The sequence below is a fragment of the Bactrocera dorsalis genome, chromosome 5, assembly GCF_023373825.1.
Source record: "Bactrocera dorsalis isolate Fly_Bdor chromosome 5, ASM2337382v1, whole genome shotgun sequence".
NCBI classification, from domain to species: Eukaryota; Metazoa; Arthropoda; class Insecta; order Diptera; family Tephritidae; genus Bactrocera; species Bactrocera dorsalis.
This window is the reverse complement of record NC_064307.1, coordinates 38,746,980-38,767,042: the sequence shown is the minus strand read 5'-3', so window position 1 is coordinate 38,767,042 and position 20,063 is coordinate 38,746,980. Positions and strand designations below refer to the sequence as shown.

General features: G+C 37.0%; 1 protein-coding gene across 3 annotated transcripts in view; it reads left to right on the top strand.

The window, feature by feature from the left end:
* LOC105225270 (ecdysone-induced protein 74EF) overlaps positions 1-20,063 on the top strand; it is a 168,453-nt gene that overhangs the window by 27,906 nt on the left and 120,484 nt on the right. The window contains exons 1-2 of one of the 3 annotated variants that reach the window (XM_049458799.1): positions 4,068-4,550; positions 6,272-7,410. The exons of 1 other annotated variant lie outside the window; for it this stretch is intronic. The gene's annotated coding sequence lies outside the window, so the exon portion shown is untranslated. Of the gene's footprint in view, positions 1-4,067; positions 4,705-6,271; positions 7,411-20,063 lie in introns of those variants that run through there. One more of the 3 variants, XM_049458798.1, reaches the window with a different exon arrangement.

Here is a 20,063-nt window from a genome sequence, read left to right as displayed (position 1 = left end):
CGTTATCCGCTCATTGCGATAGTTGCGATGAAGGTTTATCTCTATGTACCGATTTATGGTAAAGACTTCTGCCTGGAAAAAGGCCAATGGTATAGTGCCACATATCTCGTTCATCCTATGGGACGAGATTACTTTACCTTTGCCACACCCCTCTGCCGTTATTTGTAGATGTGTGTACTTGGCTACTTGACCGATCACTAAATGAAGCGGTGTGAGTTCAATCAAGACTTCAAGTGCTGCCGTCGGACAAGTGGTCGTTGCAACTTCGATAGTTGGAGCCCTACCGAAGTCTGCGAGCTTTTGGGGCTCCGTATGTAATTATTGGCCGCACAATCTTGGTGTACAACCACCTAATCATCCTTGGCTTGCAGCCCCGGGATTTTCCAGCCATCCGATTGCATACCATTATTGCTTTAGTAGCCTTGACCAAAGATCAGGTCAACATGCTGCTTCCACAGCAGAGTGGGATCTAGCATGAGATCAAGATATTTGATCATGTTGCTTATCTCTACCTCTCTGCTCACAAGTGTAAGGTTCCTGAGACTATAATTACAATGTCGTCCGCATACCCTTGGCAGCGGGTCGCATTGTCGGTTAGCAGTGCTAAAAGGTCGTCCACAACGGACTCCATAGCAGGCTTTTGGTGTGAGGTGACATTTTCACAGAATCTCCTAAAGTTTTACAGATCTAATCTCCTTATTATATAAGTTTCGCTTTGTTAAACAGCCTCCGTAGCTTTTTCCTGAGAGTTTTCTTGACACCAGGGACAGCTGCGCCTGCCTGTGGTCGCTTTTAGGGGGCAGCTGTAGTGATTCGCGTTTTGATGGACTCTTTCAAAATCAGCAAATCCCATAAGGTATCCCTGTTTGCCTTCCGAGGGTTACGTCTGCGGGGAGTTGCCTGGCCTGATTCTATGATCCGATAAGGAGGGCTCCTTACTCAAGGTGACGTCAAGCATCTCTCTCCTGCTTATTGTACTGAAGGTGAGTTCACACCCCACATTCTCTATAGCTAAGTTACTACTTATTTTATACTATAAAAGAGACTCACGTCGTTGCAGTCCGTACTGCCTCATTCCATATGATGGGCGTTCGCATCATGTCCAATGATTAGGGGCAGCCTGTGTTTCCTGCAGTACCTTACCAGTCTATCCACAGCCTCTGAGGGTGCTGCCATCCATCGGGTCTCCTAGCCTCTCGATAAGTTCTTGCGTGGAGGGTAGCTCCCCTCCTTTAGCGCAAGTCCTCTCGTGGGGGACTTCCGAAGCCGCAACAGTTGCAACCTGTTCCACTTTACTGTCGGTGGGTTGAGTAGCACCCTCATTCACTTGCATTTCATCCGCTTCCTAGCTCCCGGTGGCCGTTGTAGGCTTGTATAGTTTCAGGACCACTATACCTATAGTATAAGAGGAAGTTTGCTACTCGGACATACTTGTACGACTCGTCGTCTATGCACAAGTTTAGTCTTCAGCCCCTTTCCTCGATCTTGCTGCTAACAACGTGCCAGGCTGAGATACTGAGGCCCAGGTTCTGATTCTTAACCAGACCTAGAGCAAGCTCATACGGCTCTTCTTGCGCAGAGGACGGGACCCTTCCAGCCTTCCAACTTAGGCTACGAGTCCCGCTGCCTTGCGAGCGAGCAGACTTGGTCTTGCTACGCTCCTTTGCAAGGGATTCACTGCTTCCCCTGACTCTGCTTCTGGCCACCTCTACCACCTCGGGAGTCTTCCCCTCCCGAAGGTGCCGCAGGTACATCGTGCCCGCCGGGTTTGCCACCTGCTGGAAGAGGGGGTAGATTAGGCTAAATAAAGAGATCCATCGTCTATCCAGCGATATACGTTGGACAGCTTAAAACTTCGGTCCGTTGTGTTACCTAAAACTCCTATGTAAAAAATTGTAACATTAAAAACGCTATGTTAATAAATAAAAATAAACGGTTGCTCTGTTGCTGTTTCACAAACTCTAAAGATTCCATATAAGAATTTGATTTTCATCGAACAGTTTATTCTTGGGGAGAAAAGGACATGTGCAAAATTTCAGATCGATATCTGAAAACCTGAGGAACTAGTTGCCGTATACAGACAGACGGACAGCGCGTAAGCTGTTCATTTACTTAGTCTTGTCATAATTATGTTAAAAAGTTTTCAATGCACACGATGAGGAATATAGGAGGTTCCACTGCTGTAATGGTTTAGTGGGTAGCCTCATCTAGAGGCGTTACACTTCTTCACTTCTGCGAAACAGAGTTAAAACTGGGGATATAGTGTATCAGCAGTATGTTTTAGAAGCCGTGGTGAAGCACTTAAGCACTAATCTCTTCGATGGAGAGAATTGAAGCCTCCAGCATGATTCTGCTCCAGCCCACAAGGCAAAAACTATCCTGGAGTGGCTTAAAAGTTATTTTCCTGGTTTCATAGCTTGAACTGATTGGCAGTGTGGAAGTCCGGATTTGAATCTTTCAAACTTAAGTTTGTGTTCAGATTACATGTGTAATGTTATTATCAATTATTCCATAATCATTACAATCCTGGACGTCGGAATGGTAAATCCCCGGCTACGTTGATAGCAGCCATCTCTGCTTGAAAGACACTGATTGTTATCATGTCGCGATGAGGAGGCACAGTAAGTTCAATGGCCCTAAGAGGGATGCTGAAGCTACCGACAGGGCTTCGCAAGTTGGTAAGGTTAGTAGCGAAGCAAAAACAGTCACATAAGACAATATTTCTGTTATGTATTGCTTTGACGTCTGTTCCACATGACAGCGGCAACAGACGTCGATCATGGAGCAAACGGTTCGCGTTATAAACGTAACTTTTAATGATGGGTTCGCAGGTCAAGGTAGCAGCTTTTCCAACGAACACGACTGAAGACTCCCCTTCCATCCTTCCCTTTTCAAGACATATCCGTGAAAACGCTCACTACTTTTCTCCAGTGACTCTATGCACCCACATATCCTCCGCAGGTATGTCCTTAGAGAAAAAACCAACCGGAGTAAGTTTTTAGAACACGTTCGGGGTATTTAGCGAGTGTGGCCTTACATAGCGCCCTCTATCAAACAAATGCATCATAAGACTTTACTGGTTTCAACATGGTTTTGTAGAACCAAACACACTTTTCTTCAATAGTTCATCCTTAGCTGTTGAAAGTAAGGGATAAGGTCCAAGTACTTCTCCATGTCCACATGGACGTGTGCTCCCAAAGCGACAGGCGAAACACCCCGGATTTTATACTTCCGGGTTTGACTGGCCAGGCCGTCAACTATCCACACAATCAGCTAGTCTCGCATTTTATTGATTGAGTTCGTTAATATGAGAGTTCAAGCCTTTGTCATAACAAAATCTAAAATTTAAAGTAACTTAGCGCAATCAACGTTCTCTTTGAGAAGGGCAGTAACGCCCGAAATTGGACTTAACTATTTGTTATTCTTGCTTTGACATTGGAAAGGTACACATATATTTTTTTATAATATGAGGAACTAAAGGCGCTCCGGAACTCAAAATTTTGTTACTGTTTCACTTGAGCATTTCACTTATAAGCTCGTCGACATGAAACGAGAGATAGAGAGACACAGAGAGAGAAATAGAGAACAAGAGAGCGAGAGAGTGAAAATAAACATGTAAGTATATTTCAGTGCAGCGTGTAATAAATGAAAACAGACATACTCATACATACATAGCTCGAGCCCCAATGTTTTTGAACCTGAAGGTGGCGTCGATGACGATGTACGCCAACGAGTAACTGCACAGCGCTATAGATATGGTTGCTTGGCAGCAAAGCTTTGAAGTTCAGTGGATGAACTTGAAGCTTGATTGTGTATGCGCACACGACAACGTCTACTACTCGACTGGCACGGCCGAAGAGCACCACGCTCACCGGTACGCTCGCAGAAATCGCCACACTGGGAGCAAGCATAGACATTCTGCTAAAAGTTAAACGTACATGCACACATACATACATGTAACACATACAGCGCAAAGTGCAAACTGCAACATTGAGTTGATTGGCTGTAGATTCGCTCACGATGTTAGCCACTGCTGTGACTGCTATTGCATTGGCATGTTACTGCCGCCGTTGCTTGTGGGTTTCGCGAAGCGCGCGAATCGCAGACCATTTGTACTGGGTCTCGGCGAGATGTTTAGTCTTATTATGACTGCGACAAAAGACGGTTGTTGCAAATAAACGTGGATTAATTCGTTCAGCGGGTGTGTGTTAAGCGGCCGGATATTTGCGAGTTTTCCGAAACATTTTTACTTTTTCGCATCGCCTATTCGTACGCCTGTTCCGCATCGTTTTCGTTTTTTTTTTTTTGTTTTTCGGTTTCGCTTTTTAAATTGCTTATTTCGGTAGCAATTGAACAGATAGAAAAAAACATCGCGCGCAAATACAATTTCAATTTTACGACGACGGTACCGCGACCTACCACTAAACGCGTCTCCATTTATTGGACCCAATGGCGCATTGGTGTCGTCACCATTGGATGTTAGCCGCGATGTGTTGGAATATTATTTTGCGCTGCTCGTGATCAAATACTTTCTGTTACGCTCATAACGGGTCAGCAATAAAGTTCTAATTAGAAAATTATGAAATACATACATGCATACATACATATGCTGTTGTATGGCTATGTAAACAAATAACATTTTTTTTTTGCTCTGTTGCACAAATGACAAATGTGGTGCCTTCCTGTAACGCATACTTTTACAAGGTAAAAAAATTTTAAAAATTAAAAAAAAAAATTGGATTAAAGGTTAGCGCTAATATTGAAAGTAGTGCGTGTGTGTATATTGAAAGTAAAGTCGAATTATTGAAGTGTGTTTTATTGTAAGCTGCAAATGTGGATTGTTTGAAGTCAACTTCAACGTGAAGTTTCAGCGTTCCTTTTTTTAACAAATTTAGAGCAAAATTAAGACACAAAATTTTTTTGGATAAAAAGAGTATTAAATGATTACAAAAATAAAAAAATATATAAAAAAATATAAAAAATATAAAAAAATATTAAAATATATATAGAAAAAAAATTATGAAAAATATTAAAATATATATAGAAAAAAATTATAAAAATGTTAAAATATAATAAAATAATTAGAAAAAAATAAAATTATAATACAAAATATTTTGTGTTTTGAAAAAATAATATAATATATATTGGAAAACAAATTATGAAAAATATTAAAATTTATTTTTTAATATTAAAAAAATAAAAAATAAAATTATATAATAGCATATATTTTAATAGAATTTATAAAATTATAAAAATATTAAAATATATAAAAAAATAAAAAAATAAAAAACAAAATATGTATAGAATAATTTTCAAAAATTAATAAAATACAATAAAACAAATAAACAAAATTATAGGAAATATTAAAAAAATCAATTTATTAAAAAAAAGTTATACAAAATTTTCCCATAATTCAATTAGATAAAGTTTGAGTCATTAAAAAGCTCAGCCGCTAAAAAGCAGCAAAAATTCAATGTTGTGAAATTTTGCGAAAATTTTCGGTATTTATTTATTTATTTATTGTTTTTTTTACCAACAATTACAACAAAAAGGCTTCGTAACGTCGAATTTTGAACTTTTGGCAATATTATTGCTTATGCGAAGGTGTCACTGACACCCACCATCCAGCCAGTCTGCCAGCTGCGCGCAGCAAACTCTCCGCTGCCAGCAAAACACCCGCTGCAACAACAGCAACTGCGCCAATTGCATTCGGTGAGCACTGCTAAAAGACTTTATTCGATCAGAGTCAGTCGGCTGCTTGGCTGGTTGGGCTGTGCACGATCAACTTCATCATCTACGTAATCATAATCAACGCCGCCATTATTACTTGTTAATCAGTATCAACTACATGAAATAACAGCAAAACAGCAAAAACAACAACAATTGCCAGCGCGTAACACATGGATTTTTGCCTTATAATAAACGTATAAATATTTCGTTGTTTTTGTTGGCCATCAACGTCGACGTCGTTGCAGTTATACGCGAGCGCACGAGTCCCTGAGCGGTGCGCGAAAGCGTTGCCGCCGTTGCCGTCATTGTCGTCGTCGCTAAGTTTTCTGTGAATGCCACGGCCACTGCAAGAGGAAGCGTGAATGCATTTGCCGTTTACCTCTAGTCGAGCTTTTTATAATCTATAGCCACAACATACATACATACATATATAGAGATATATACATACATACATACATATATGCACAAGTGTATTGTACATACATATGTACATTTGTATGATCTTTATATTTGAATGCGTGTATATTTCATTTCATTTTAGCATTAATGCAAAGCAGACAATACCTACAATAACAACAATAAAATACCATCGTGCGCCTAAATTAATCAGCATTTCGGAATATGTGCGAACTGAAAGAATTTGAGGAAATTCGCGCAATAAATTTTATACAATATGAAAATAATATATATGTACGAGTACATACACACATACATATAATGAATGTGACTACAAATAACTTAAACTAAAAATTAATAATTATACATCAATCGATAAGGAGTCAACAAATAATATTAATACTGTGTTAGTGTTTGTTAAAATGTATTGGTTTCTATAAAAAAAAAAAAAAAACAACAAGAAAGGTGTATAACTGCGCGGGCATACTCATATACGCATCATCAGTCGATATATAGCGTGTGTTCATACATACATATACATACGTACATATATGTATAACGTGAATGAATTCGGCTCGTACGAATATCGTCTACCCCAAGGGCAATAAACCTACTATTGCATGCGATATCAATACATCACATCACATCACATCGCATCGCACGGGGTCAACGACAGAGTGTGCTGCTGTTTAAACGTTGCCGCCGCGCGAGTGAGAGTGTAGCCGAGTACGACCTCCGGCGTCTCCTTACGTCACTGCCACCGCCACCGCCACTGCCGCTGCCTGTGCCGGAGACACCAGCTACAAGCAACCAGCAAGCAACCGAAGCGACTGTCACTGCCGTATTATTACTTTGGTTGTTACTGTTGTTGTTGTTGTCGTTGCATTCGTCACACCGCGCTACGTTACGTATTTACATTTGCGCTTGCATACATATAGTACATACATACATACGTGTACGTATATGCCTCTGTTTTCGCGACGCTGCGCCGCTTGAACGGCCTCTCCTCCTGTGAGATCTCTGCTCGACCGCTATCATTACTGTTGTTGTTATCAGACACGAATTCACGCATTGACTATTGTCAAGTGGGCAATGGATAAATAATGCACATGACATAATGTAATGAAAGTATAGAAAACCAATACGTAATGTAATTAAAAAAACAAGAAAAAATACAAAATAATTATTTCGTCTCTTCGCAATTATTATTTGCTGTTTGCTGATATTTGCATCTACTGAGGATAATGGCTCAGCTAAAGGAGTGAATCTTTACTTTCTCAAAAGGTGAGTACACTTAATACATATCAAATGATTCCCATGTCCACGAAAAGTTAAAAATTTTAAATTTTCGGAGAATTGAAATTTTCGTTATGTGTTATATTATATTATATGTATATCCTTTAAGCCCATACTTATATTAACTATACCAGTATTATAAAGAAGAAAGAACAAATTTTTGATAGTTTGTTTGAATTGAATAGGCTATGAAACTACTTAATGGATTAGAAAAATTCCTTCAGCGTTCTTCGATGAATATAGGCTGTCTTATATTAAAAAAAAAAGTCCGGGATCCTTACTGAAATGGCAATAAACAGTTAAATGAATAGGCCAATAAGCCACGCATACAACAGTTTCGGTCCTTAGTCATCCTTTAGTCTGCCTGCGCTTGATGCGAATTTTAACAGACTCTGCGGCCTCACTATTAATAGCTCCTCCTGTGAACCATACCGTGGGAAACCTCAAATGCTTACAGCGGAGTCTTGCTCCATTGTTTCCCTGGTGGCCTGCTCTAAACATTTCTTGTTACCACCAGACAGTGATTAGTTAGTATACCGACCATCTTCCTACACTGTCTTCTATCGAGTGCCAATAGGAATTTTGTGTACTTCCCAACTATCGTTTTGCACATAACTTTGCAGTCTTGCACCCAGGTAACTCGTTCCATCGGGTCATCGTATAGATAATGCATGAGTTCCCAATGTTGATCACGTTTTCGGATGTTAGCCATATACCTTTCTTGGCAATCTCGTCCACTATTTTACTGCCCTCGATGCCTTTGTGGCCTGGCAGTAGAAGTGAAGTTGCTTATTTCTGGCAACACTTTCCACTACCACCCTGCTTCCCAAGACCCTACTGGCCGATATGCGATACAAGGTTACTGTCTTGATTGCTGTTTGGCTGTCTACGTAGACGTTGACTCTGGAATTATCTGCAGGTACATTCAAGACCAGCTCAGGTGCTTTCACAATAGCAAAGATTTCAGTTTGAAATATGCTACAGTGGTCCGGCAACTTAAAAACCACATTATAAGTCCTTACTAAAATTAGTTCCTTCATATTGAAGACTTATTCGATACCTTTATATAACTTATTGAATTATTAGATTCGGACATTTCATATGAAAGATCATGAGTTAAATATTGTATGTACATAAGTTTTGGAATAAAGTCGCGTGGTGGGCGGCGACTCGCTTGGCTGGACTGCAACATAATATGCGATATAGGCTTCAGGAGGAGCGGCAATGTCAAGAAATAAAATATAGCGCGGCTCAGCGCCCAGTTGGCTCGCTACTACAACAATGAGTAAAAAATGTTTTCAAACCCTTTAAGTATTGCGCAATAGTTGCAGTAATCACAAACTTTTCGGAGTTAAGCCTTTTTATGCTCGAGAAACTTGATTGCCTGATCACAAGAAACTTTACATTTATGTTTAAATTTTTTATTTATGCATTGAAGTACTGCATAGTGATAGAATGTAAAAAGCGATAATATGCAGTGTTTGCTGACCCCAAAATCAGCAGTAACCAATATGCAATATAATTTTTTGTGTTTCGGTTTCACACATTTCTTTTTTGTTTCATTAATATATTGACCCACTTGAAGCCCATTCGAACAAAAAAAGCTGAAATATTTTAATGCTGAATCGTGTTAAAAATTAGTGCATTACCCAAAGGGTTGCCAACTGGAAGAAATGTTGAATAAGCTGCGCATTTGTTTTTACCAGTATTGACAAAAACAACAATTTCAATTCGAAAACTAGAAACAGCGTTAAACTACGGCTGCAGCGACGCTACATCACACTGGTGTATTTCTCATAGTAATATCTGTAAATCTGAAACCGTATAAAGGAATGTTAAGTCTTTAATAAGAAAAAAATACCTTTTATGAAGATAAAAATCTTTTATGAAGATCTTGCAAGGTAGCTATATGTTATAGTGGTCCGATCTGAACAATATGTTCGGAGAGACCATAATCCATGCCAAATTTTGTCAGGATATCTTGTCAAAGGAAAAAAGTTCTTCATACAAAAACTTGATTCCGATTGTTCGGTTCATATAGCTGCTATTTGCTACAGTGATCCGATATTGCCTTTTCCGACAAATTGGGCAGTTTCTTGAAGTGTACAAAATTTTGAATCGATATCTCAAAACTTAGAGGAGTAGTTAGCGTTTATACAGACAGACAGACGACTCAACTCGCCGCTTTTACTTCTGGGTGTTTCAAATTTCGTAGCAAACTTTATATATTCTGTTCACAACCAGATATTTTCTGTGCTGACTAACTTATGAAATATAAATATTTTGGATAGATAACGCTATTGAAAGCTTTAAGGGACTACTTGGGTTTCCTCGAGCTCGAACTATTTTCATCACATTTCTCCATAATAAAAATCAAAAATAAAATATTTATTCAAACTCAGCATTATTCTAAAGATACATATTTTATAAAGATGTTGTAAAATTTTCAAAGGAAAAATATTCAAAAACCGATCATTAAGACTACATTTCCCTTCCCTTGTGAAAAAGCTGCTTACAGGTTCAACAAAATTAAAAAAAAAAAAACTCATGTGTTTTCATTAAGACCATAAACTAGGTATTGAACGAAAGAAGAACCTGAAAATTTTATTTTTGGCAAAATTTTTACAAAAAAAATGCAAATTTTTTCCGATTTGATGGTTTTTTTTTAATATTTTTAATTGAAAACATCCCTCGTACAGGATCTTGTAAATTATATCTCCAAACCCTTTGTAAAATTTCATTAAGATCGGTGAGTCACGACTACCGACTTTAAAAACACAGTTTGGAGGAAAAGGTGTTCAAAATTTTAAATTTTAATAACTGACTTTGAGTGCCCAACTTTTCAAGGCTGTTAATCCATATAGTATTCGAATCAACCTGAGTGTTTAGGACAATATTCTAGAGATACTATAGAATTAAATAACAATTAATGCAGCCGTGAAACTCATGTGACCCCTCAATCTGACCTTTACACACATGCACCTGAAAGGGTGGCCCTGCCCGAAGTGTTTTTACCGAATTCGTAAACAATTTCCCTTTATTTTCGTTCGGTCTTAGCTAACTGTATTGAATTAGAAATGAAAAAGTGAACTCACTAGTTCACTTTCATAACTGTCACTTGCGCTGGCACACACACACACACACCCAGGCAAAACCAAGCTCACATGCACACACACACACACGCCTAAGCTTTGCAATCTAAAATTCTATGCATTTTCATATACTCATTGTCATATTTATGTGCGAACATGAGCGACTGTAAATGCGGGCGCCTATATATGAGTGTGTGTGTTTGTGTGTTCTATGCGCTGACCTAGACATTGACTAGTGCACTTGTTACGCCTCGTATGCCAAACAAAACGCAGTGAACACAACAACCAAACGAGACTAGCGGCACTAACAACACACTAATAACAACTGATATTAACCGCAACAACAATTTCAGAACTGGATTTTACTGTAATAAAATGACAAAAAACATAAAAAAATAGCATACAAACTTTAAATAGAGAATTGTTTACGAGAGATACTGTTTCAGCAGGCGATAACAAGGTGCACGGTGGAGAGGTGAATTGAGAGGGGTGCTGAGTATACACTATACTAATAGCAGCTAGGTTTGTTCCGGTCGTATTGGACAGATTAGAATGACGCAACGTTAGTTTGATAGTTTTTCTCTAAGTTTGGTACTTTTCTTAAAACCCGGTTTTGTTTTGGAAATTTTGGTACTTTTTTGAAAATTAAGTACTATTTTGAAAATTCAAAAATTTTTTTTTTTAATTCAGTACGTTTTTGAAAATTCAGTACTTTGTTGAAAATTTCGTTGTTTTTTGGGCATTCAACACCTTTTTGAAAATTCAATATTTTGTTGAAAATCCGGTTTTTTTAATTTATTACATTTTGGAAAATTCAGTACATTATTGAAAAAACAATACTTATACAAAAATTGATTACTATTTTGAATATTCAACAATATTTTTTAAAATTCAGTATTTTTTTGAACATTCAACACCTTTTTCAAAATTCAGTACTTTTTTGAAAATTCAGTACTTATTTGAAAAATCAACACTATTTTGAATATTCAACAATTTTTTTTAAATTCAGTCCTTTTTTGAAAATTCAGTCCTTTTTTGAAAATTCAGTGCTTTTTGGAACATTCAACACATTTTTGAAAATTCAATACTTTTTTTTAAATTCAATACATTTTTGAAAATTCAGTACTTTTTTGAAAATTCAGCACTTTTTTGAAATTTCAACATTTTTTTGAAAATTTAGTACTTCTTTGAAAATTTGTTACTTTTTTGGAAATTCAGTACTTGTTTGAAAATTCGTTAATTTTTTGGAAACTCGTTACTTTTTTTTAAATTCAATACATTTTTGAATATTCACTACTTTTTTGAAAATACAGCACATTTTTTCAATTTCAACACTTTTTTGAAAATTCAATACTTGTTTGAAAATTTGTTACTTTTTTGGAAATTCAGTACTTGTTTGAAAATTCGTTAATTTTTTGGAAATTCGTTACTTTTTTAAAAATTCAGTACTTTTTTGAATATTCAGTATTTTTTTTTGAAAATTCAGTACTTTTTTGAAAATTCAGCACTTTTTTGAAATTTCAACATTTTTTTGAAAATTTAGTACTTCTTTGAAAATTCAGTACTTGTTTGAAAACTCGTTATTTTTGGAAATTCAGTACTTTTCTGAAAATTCAGTACTTTTCTGAAACTTCAGTTTTTTTTAATTCAGTACTTTTTTGAAAATTCAGTACTTTTCTGAAACTTCAGTTTTTTTTAATTCAGTACTTTTTTGAAAACTCGCTGTTTTTGGTTCAAATCGCGTTCTTTCCAGTCATCTTAATTTCTGTGTTCTCTCTATGCAAACACGCCGCGCTTGTGTGTCTGTGTGCGCATACGTTACTAATGTGCTAGCCAGCTAGACTCGACTTGACTCTTTCGAGCGCCTAGACTGTTTATCGTTACGTGCTTTTTCACAATGTCAACGAAAATACAGTTAACTTATGTTTCACTTCTCAAGGTTTTGTAAACACGCTTTGAAAAACTGAAATACTCGCTCGCACTAAACATATTGTAGTAGTTGCTTATTTGTAGAATAGACAGAAATAGCTGCACACACACACATACACGCATGCAGGGCTGAAAACATAAATGAAAATAATATGTAGTAAGAATAGTAATAACAAATCTATACTCGTACATGTACATATGTATATTGTATGCAAATCTAACAATGAGAAACGTTATATTGCTGTCGGTGGCACTGGCAGGGCGGTCGTTCGACAAGCTCGAAAGAAAATGTATGAGTGGCTTAACAAAATAATAATTTGGTAGCAGCGTGTTTGGACGTGAGTTGAGCCAAAGCAATTGTAGCAGATCTAAGCGTTTAACGGTGGTTTGCGTCTATGTACATAAGTATGTGTTTGTGGCATGTACTTGAAGACAGATGTTGTTTCAGCACAGTTTATTAACTGAGTGCTTGTTTTTTTAACATAACGTACATTGTTGAAATTTATCTGTGGCAAAGAGTATTCAAGAATCATTGCAAAGTCTAGCCCACTGGTTTTCAATAGATCAGTGGCTTGGTGCGATATGAAAAGCTAACAGTATTTTCGGATGAAGTTTCAGCTAAAACAACATTGAGCAAAGGCATACTGCATTGAAGTATTTATGGAGTATGGAGTTCATTTGTTGCGACACATATGCTCAAGATGAAAAAAGTCCCGATAAAAATATGGATATATTTTACATAAATACATATGTACATACATATGTACTATACTATATGTATTTACGAAGTTTAAATATTGCTTATTTTGTATGAATAACTCAACAAAGAGGACAATATTAATAGAGCTTAGTTTTGTCATTATTTAAATCATAATGCGAACATATGTATGTATGTATGCTCACTTCTTATTTCACCTTGCACATAAATTCTCTAATACATATGTACATACATACAGGTATTTAAACATTATGTTATCACCCCAGCATTGCCACAGTGCATATGTGTATATAGGCACAGTTGTTTCTGAATCTTGTTAAGCTACTCTTAAGCAAATATTAAAGAACACAATATCTAAGGTTGTAATTATTTGAAAATTAAGCAATATTTCCAAACATACTTATTTTTTGGTAATTCCTATACCCTGAACGGGGTGTATTAACTTTGCCACAAAGTTTGTAACAGTCAGCAGAAAACGTCAAATGCCTGTAAAATATATACATATGTACATATACATATGTATATATAATTGATCAACTTAATGAGCTGAGTCCATTTAACCTTGACCGTCCGTCTGCCTATATATAAGATAACTAATTCCTCACTTTATAAAATATTGATCTGAAATCTTGCACACGTCCTTTCATCGCCAAAAAGCTGCTCTTTTGTGATGTTTGATATTGGACAACTATAGCATTTAGCTGCCATACAAACTGATCCAACAAAATCCAGTTCTTGTGTGCATACATTTTTTTAGTTACCAAGTTATCTACCCGAAATTTGGCACAGATTATTATTCAAAGCATTTCTATAATATTCAAAGAAATAGTTGAGATCGGATCCCTATAGTATATACATAGCTTCTATACAAACTAGAAAACTAGACGATCGGATTCAAAGACTTGTATGACAAACTTATTTATTTGCGAGATATCTTCAAGAAATTTGGCATGAATTATTGCCTAAGGAAATGCTGCAATCTCCAAAAAAAAAATTGTTCAAATCGGATCAATATAGAATAAAGCTGTCATATAAACTTACCGGTCAAAATCAAGTTTATTAACACGAGGAACCTTTTGTACTTGTGAAGAGTAATATAGTTAACGTTGTTTTTTTTTTTGGTATTCAATAGTACCGTACCACATTATGCACAACTGGGTAGCGTTAACAAGACAATTTATGCTAAAATTTTTACTAAAATATATCTTACTTTTTATACTCTCGCTAAACGTTGCTTCAGAGTAATATAATTTTTTGCATCCAACGGTTATTTTTTTAGAGCATGCATCCTAAAGGATGACTACTCCTCTTAGACCTTGCAACTGAACTCCATCTGGTATCGGGAAAGACCAAAGTTAGTCTATGCGTGGCTTATTGGCTTACCAGGTTAACCTAACCTAACGGTTAGTTGTATTACCATAAACTTATTGATATAGATTCTTCCATATTAGACATGTGTGGGTCCTAGTCACAGCGGACTCACTGGAAACTGCAAAGCCGTTGAGCTTGCTAGGATGCCCTCACCCCAATTTCATCGGAATTGATGCAAGTCGGTTGTCCGATGTGATTCATTTATTGGACTTGGAAGGCGCTGGTCAACAATCTGAATTTGCGGCTCTCCGAACTACTTGTACTTAGCAAAGTCAATCTTGCCACAATTGTAAATATTCGAACAGGACGCTGTCCAATAGGTACACACGCGGTGCCAATATTTATTTTGTCGAACACTCTTATTCAAAGTTGTTTGGAGGATGACGAGGTGAAATCATTTCACTTTATCCGCCTTTGTAAAAAGCTTGAGCTTGAAGGTAGACATACCTTTGAAGAACCTAGCAGAGTGACTAGGATTGTTAATAAACGGCTTAATAAATTTGTGGTGAGCTTAAAAAACTCGCACCTAAGCAAGTTTTTGGGTAACACAAAGGATAAATATCGGTTCAAATTAGAGGCATCAATTTTGGATCAACCCTATGATTCAAACTAACCTAATCGAGATAGATATGGAGTGATATATGCATATATGTATATAACAAATTTTTCAGTTTAATAAGTATTCTGAGATTTTCGTGTAATTTTCTGTCTTTCCATCTACCCGAGCAAGCGATAACACAGTAAAAATTTGATGACGCATTGCTTGGCACCCAAATAGGGTTGGTATTGAAGATGGAAGGAAACAGACCATTGCCACGCCCATAAAATGGTGTTAAACGAAAACACATTAAGGGTGATAACCAAGCTCAAAATTAAGCTATAAACCCCTTTTTTGCTACAAGTTATACCAGTGAAAAGAGGCACCTTGCTTTTCTATGAAAATGGGTCAAATTAAATGGGAATCATGCTCACTCCCCATATAGCGGCGTCATTTTGTCATAGTCATTTAATTTTACACCCGAGTTGCTACGAAGGTCTTTCTTTAGTTGAAATCGTATACCTCAGGAACTAATTGACTAATTTTAGCTACATTTTGGAAATTACTGCTTCCTTCGTATGGTACATTGTGAAAATGACATCGATATCGGACAAAAACCACGTCTTCTTTCCATATATAAAATATTTCAATTTCAAATACATCTTAACTTAAGAGAATAGAAACTAAACATCAATAGTATTGATTCAATACAGTTATGGAAATTAATACTTGAACAAATAGTGTCTCTGAGATAGGCCATTTCACGCCCCAAAAATAGTAAATATCGGACTATAGCATTTCAAGTCTCCAGCTTCACCTCAGGGCTTACCATATAATTCATTTTTTAACGAAAATATACATTGAGGCATATTACCAAAATTCAGAGAAAACCTAATCCTGACAATTGTGTGCGCTTGAGTCGAAACTGAGTAAAATCGGGTCAATAGTTACATTAACCCCCTTACAACTAATACAAAGTTGTTGGAACTTTCAGTGGACTTTATGTCGTATACTTCGGTTAATATATGTATATATTAAGAAAATTAAATAAACTTTTAATATCGGTTATACTATAGCTTAATTTTTCGAGAATGCGTGAGGTTGGTCCACGATTTCATGACTTTCGTTATTCTAGCACACTATGTGACCAATGTGTCGCTCATTGTCTAAGTTAACTTTACAAATTCGCCTGAAACAGGTTCTAGTTGAGTAAGATCAAAAGCTAATACAATCTGTCAAGATCTTCCCCTAGCCCCAAATGTATGCAATATATCCAATAATTTCCATACATTTTGAATTTCTCTAACTTGAAACAGTTTATGTTGGTCAAAAATCCAATAATAATAAGAATTTGCAATGTGTGAAATTTTATCTGAGCTGATTTTGGTTATTGAAATGATTTGTAATTTCAACTTAACACGATTTAGGCGTTTCACTCTCACTAGTTGGGAAACATGTTCACAAGTATACATACATACATATGTATATGCATAATTATTTAGACCCATGCGCATAAATATGCGAGAAATTTTATGCGATTATACACAATTTTAACACATGCTGGCTAAGCATCGGTAACTGGCGTTACAGCAACAAATAACAACTAACTAATATTAGATTAGTGGTTTTGGCATTGATGCGAAATGGTTGACCTTTAATTGTGAGCTGTGCGCTTAATTTGTCTTTACCTGTTTTCGGCTAACTGCCTGTATATTTGGGGTATAGTACAACGCGTGCTAGCTAGCAATAGAAGAGCTCAAGTTCGTGCTGTGGCAACGAAAAGCTCGTTTGTAAGTTCTTATTAGGCTGGCAGAAAAATTAATAGGCGCACAAGTATTCGGCGGATAGGTAAACTGAAGAAAAAAAATAATACAAAAAAATAGACAAAGACTCGGCAGAGAACACGAACTATTGGCAATGAGACGCTAGAGAATGGTTTTAATAAACAATAAGAAAAAAGTGTTAACTTTGACTGAACCAAAGCTATAATACCCTTCGCAAGTAAAAATGTTCAATAAAAGAACTTGATTTTGATAGTTTGGTTTGTATGAGAGCTATGTGTTATAGTGATCTGATTTGAATTTTTTTTTTTTTGGGATATTAGAGTGGTGCCTTGGGTAATAATAAATGCTAAATTTTGTAAAGTTATATTGTTAAATAAAAAAGTTTTCCATACAAGCACTTGCTTTTGATCGCTCAGTTTGTATGACAACTATATGCTATAGTGGTTCGATCTGAAAAATTTTTTCGTATATTAGAGTAGTACCTTGGGTATTACTTTATGCCAAATTTTGTACAGTTAACTTGTTAAATAAAAAAGTTTTCCATAAAAGCACATGATTTTGATCACTCAGTTTGTATGACAACTATATGCTATAGTGGTGCGATATCAGCAATGCCGACAAAGTAGCAGCTTCTTGATGAGAGAAGAACGTGTGTAAAATTTCAGATCGATAACTCCAAAACTGAGCGACTTCAGGGTATAAAAAGAGGCACACACCGAAGAGCAATCAATAAATTTAAAAGTTAGACATAAATTGTTGTGGAATAAATTATTGTATACAACTCTATGTACTTATATTTCATAAATTTTAGATTCAACTAACTCCTACTTGTACTACTACAATACTAATACTACCTGTAACATATGTAAGTACAGTTAAAACTCACTCTCAACAATAAGCACACAACTGTATGCGCCTAAGTATTTGGGAGCATGTGCGCCCCTTTTTTGAAACCAAATTTATCTGTTCTTTTATTGAATTGCTAATTTTGTGGTAGTTATATGCGATAGCCGACGCGTCATAGCCACGCCAACGGCCAACCTAACACAACCGAAAGCGTTGCGCTGTTGCGCTGTTGCGCTCTTGCGTCCCTCTGTCAAAGCATTCATCTAAGTTATTTGAAAACATGACCTTACACAATGCCAGCCAGACAAGCAGCTAGCCAGCGCGCACAAGTTTTATTCAACTTCGTAGTTCGAGCAGCATAAGCAGCAGCTCATTTACGCTTTACGCCGCGCGACGAAGTGCAAAACGTTTGCTTTTGCTTTTGTTTTTGTGTTTGCGTTTGCTTTTGCTCTTTCGATTTCATTTTTGGTTGTCGGTTGCTCGCGCACACTACAACAGCACAGCCGAAAAACAAAATAAGGCCAAGGTGACTCACCTTGATTTAAACTCACAAAAACTTTTATGACCTCGAAAAAGCTTTAGCTTCGGCTTCAAATTCAGCACCATTTACGATTTCGGCTTCACCGACGATGCGTCTGTCCGTTCGCTTCTATGTGCGGCCTCATGCGAGATGCACGAATTATCGGCGGCAAAGTGTAGCATAGAATAGACTTGCGTTTGCGTAGCCGAGGAGCTGACGAGCTGAGTTTCTCACTGCTGACGCGTCGTTTCGCTGCCTTTCGCAGACTTCTGCGCTTCCTCAAGACTTTTTTTGGCGGGTAACGCTCGCTGTCGCTTTACTTTGCCTATTTTGGTTAACTTTTTCATATGCGCCATTAAGTGCATACGCAAAACTTATGCGCATGTTGTTGTTGTTGTGTTATGTTATAAAAATATGAAATATTTATTTTTTGGCAGTACGAACTTCATAAAGAAGCCGAAAAAGCCCAGTTCGCTGGCATTAAGAGTGCTAAATTCGATTGACATTGCTGCATATGTACATATGTACATATGTAGTTGGTGTTGCTATTGTATAATTGTTTAGCTTATAACCAATTGTTGTAGGTGCTTGCTGTCGTAAGCAGGTCCTTGAACCTCCGCATGAACGGCCGTGTAAAACTAAAAGTTTTCGGCGTTGGTGCCATTAAACTGGCAACGCGATACACGATGCGTGCACTTACCTCAACAACTGTCCTTACGACTGCCTCGTTTTAGGTGATTACACTTTGGGATATCGTTGTCAATCATTGTTGTTGTTGTTTTAATTATTGGTGGGCACAACCGCAAATCGATGAATAACTTGGAGAGGTAAATGACTGGCTTCTTTTTTAGGATGATAAAGGCAGTTCATGGCTTGTCAAGAGTTTGAGGCAAGGTTTTTTGTTTTTATACCCATTTTGTTGTGTTTTTTTTTTTGGAAAGAGTGGCAAGATTTTATATAACAATAAAATATAGATTAATTTCAAAGTCTTATATTTCCAATTATTATATGCAGCTATAGATACATATGTAAAATGAACTTAATGGCATGCACGAAGATGTACGCTGAAGACGCATTCCAAACACATCAAATTGTTGTGGGAACTCAAGGTGGAGGAGAGCATGAAATGACCTGTGGTATCTTCTATGCATATTAGAAATTCTAGAGTCTACAAGGGGCCTATAACCTGACCTAAAGCCTTCGCACTGCAGAAACTAACTCCAAATTCGGCGACGTTAGGTGAATTTTCCACAAGGACCCAGGGAATTGACACCTTATTTGGGAGAGAAGATTTCATATCACATTAAAAGATGGTGGATGGCAGAATGAAAGAGCATGCGACTTACCAGAGGAACTTATAACATCTATACAGACTGATCAAAAATGGCTACTGAAGTGGCCACCGGAATCTATTATTCGAAGTTGGATTTTAGGCGACCTTTCAAGCCACCGGAATACTGCATTAATTCCGTGAAACGAAATTGCTGAAGAGATTGTGAAAAGTGACAACCACCGGCTATCGAAACAGTACAGGAAATACTTAAGTCACTACACACGGTACAGAACAAAATTTCCGAAAGGGCTGATAGACGGATCAGGGTGAGATTGAATGCCTATGTATATGCAGAATTGTCAAACTCACGCCTGCTTTTTATTCACATCGTTTCGAAAGAACTGCAGGACGGCTGTTGACCTAACGCCAGGTCACAACCTACTTATATCGCATGCGAGGCGGATTGGCATAAGCTACGACGATGCACACAGAAACTGCAGTCTCTCTCTCTCATTCCTACTTCGCTGTACTCCTCCTACGCTTTTGGCTAGCCTTATCTATAATTCGTCT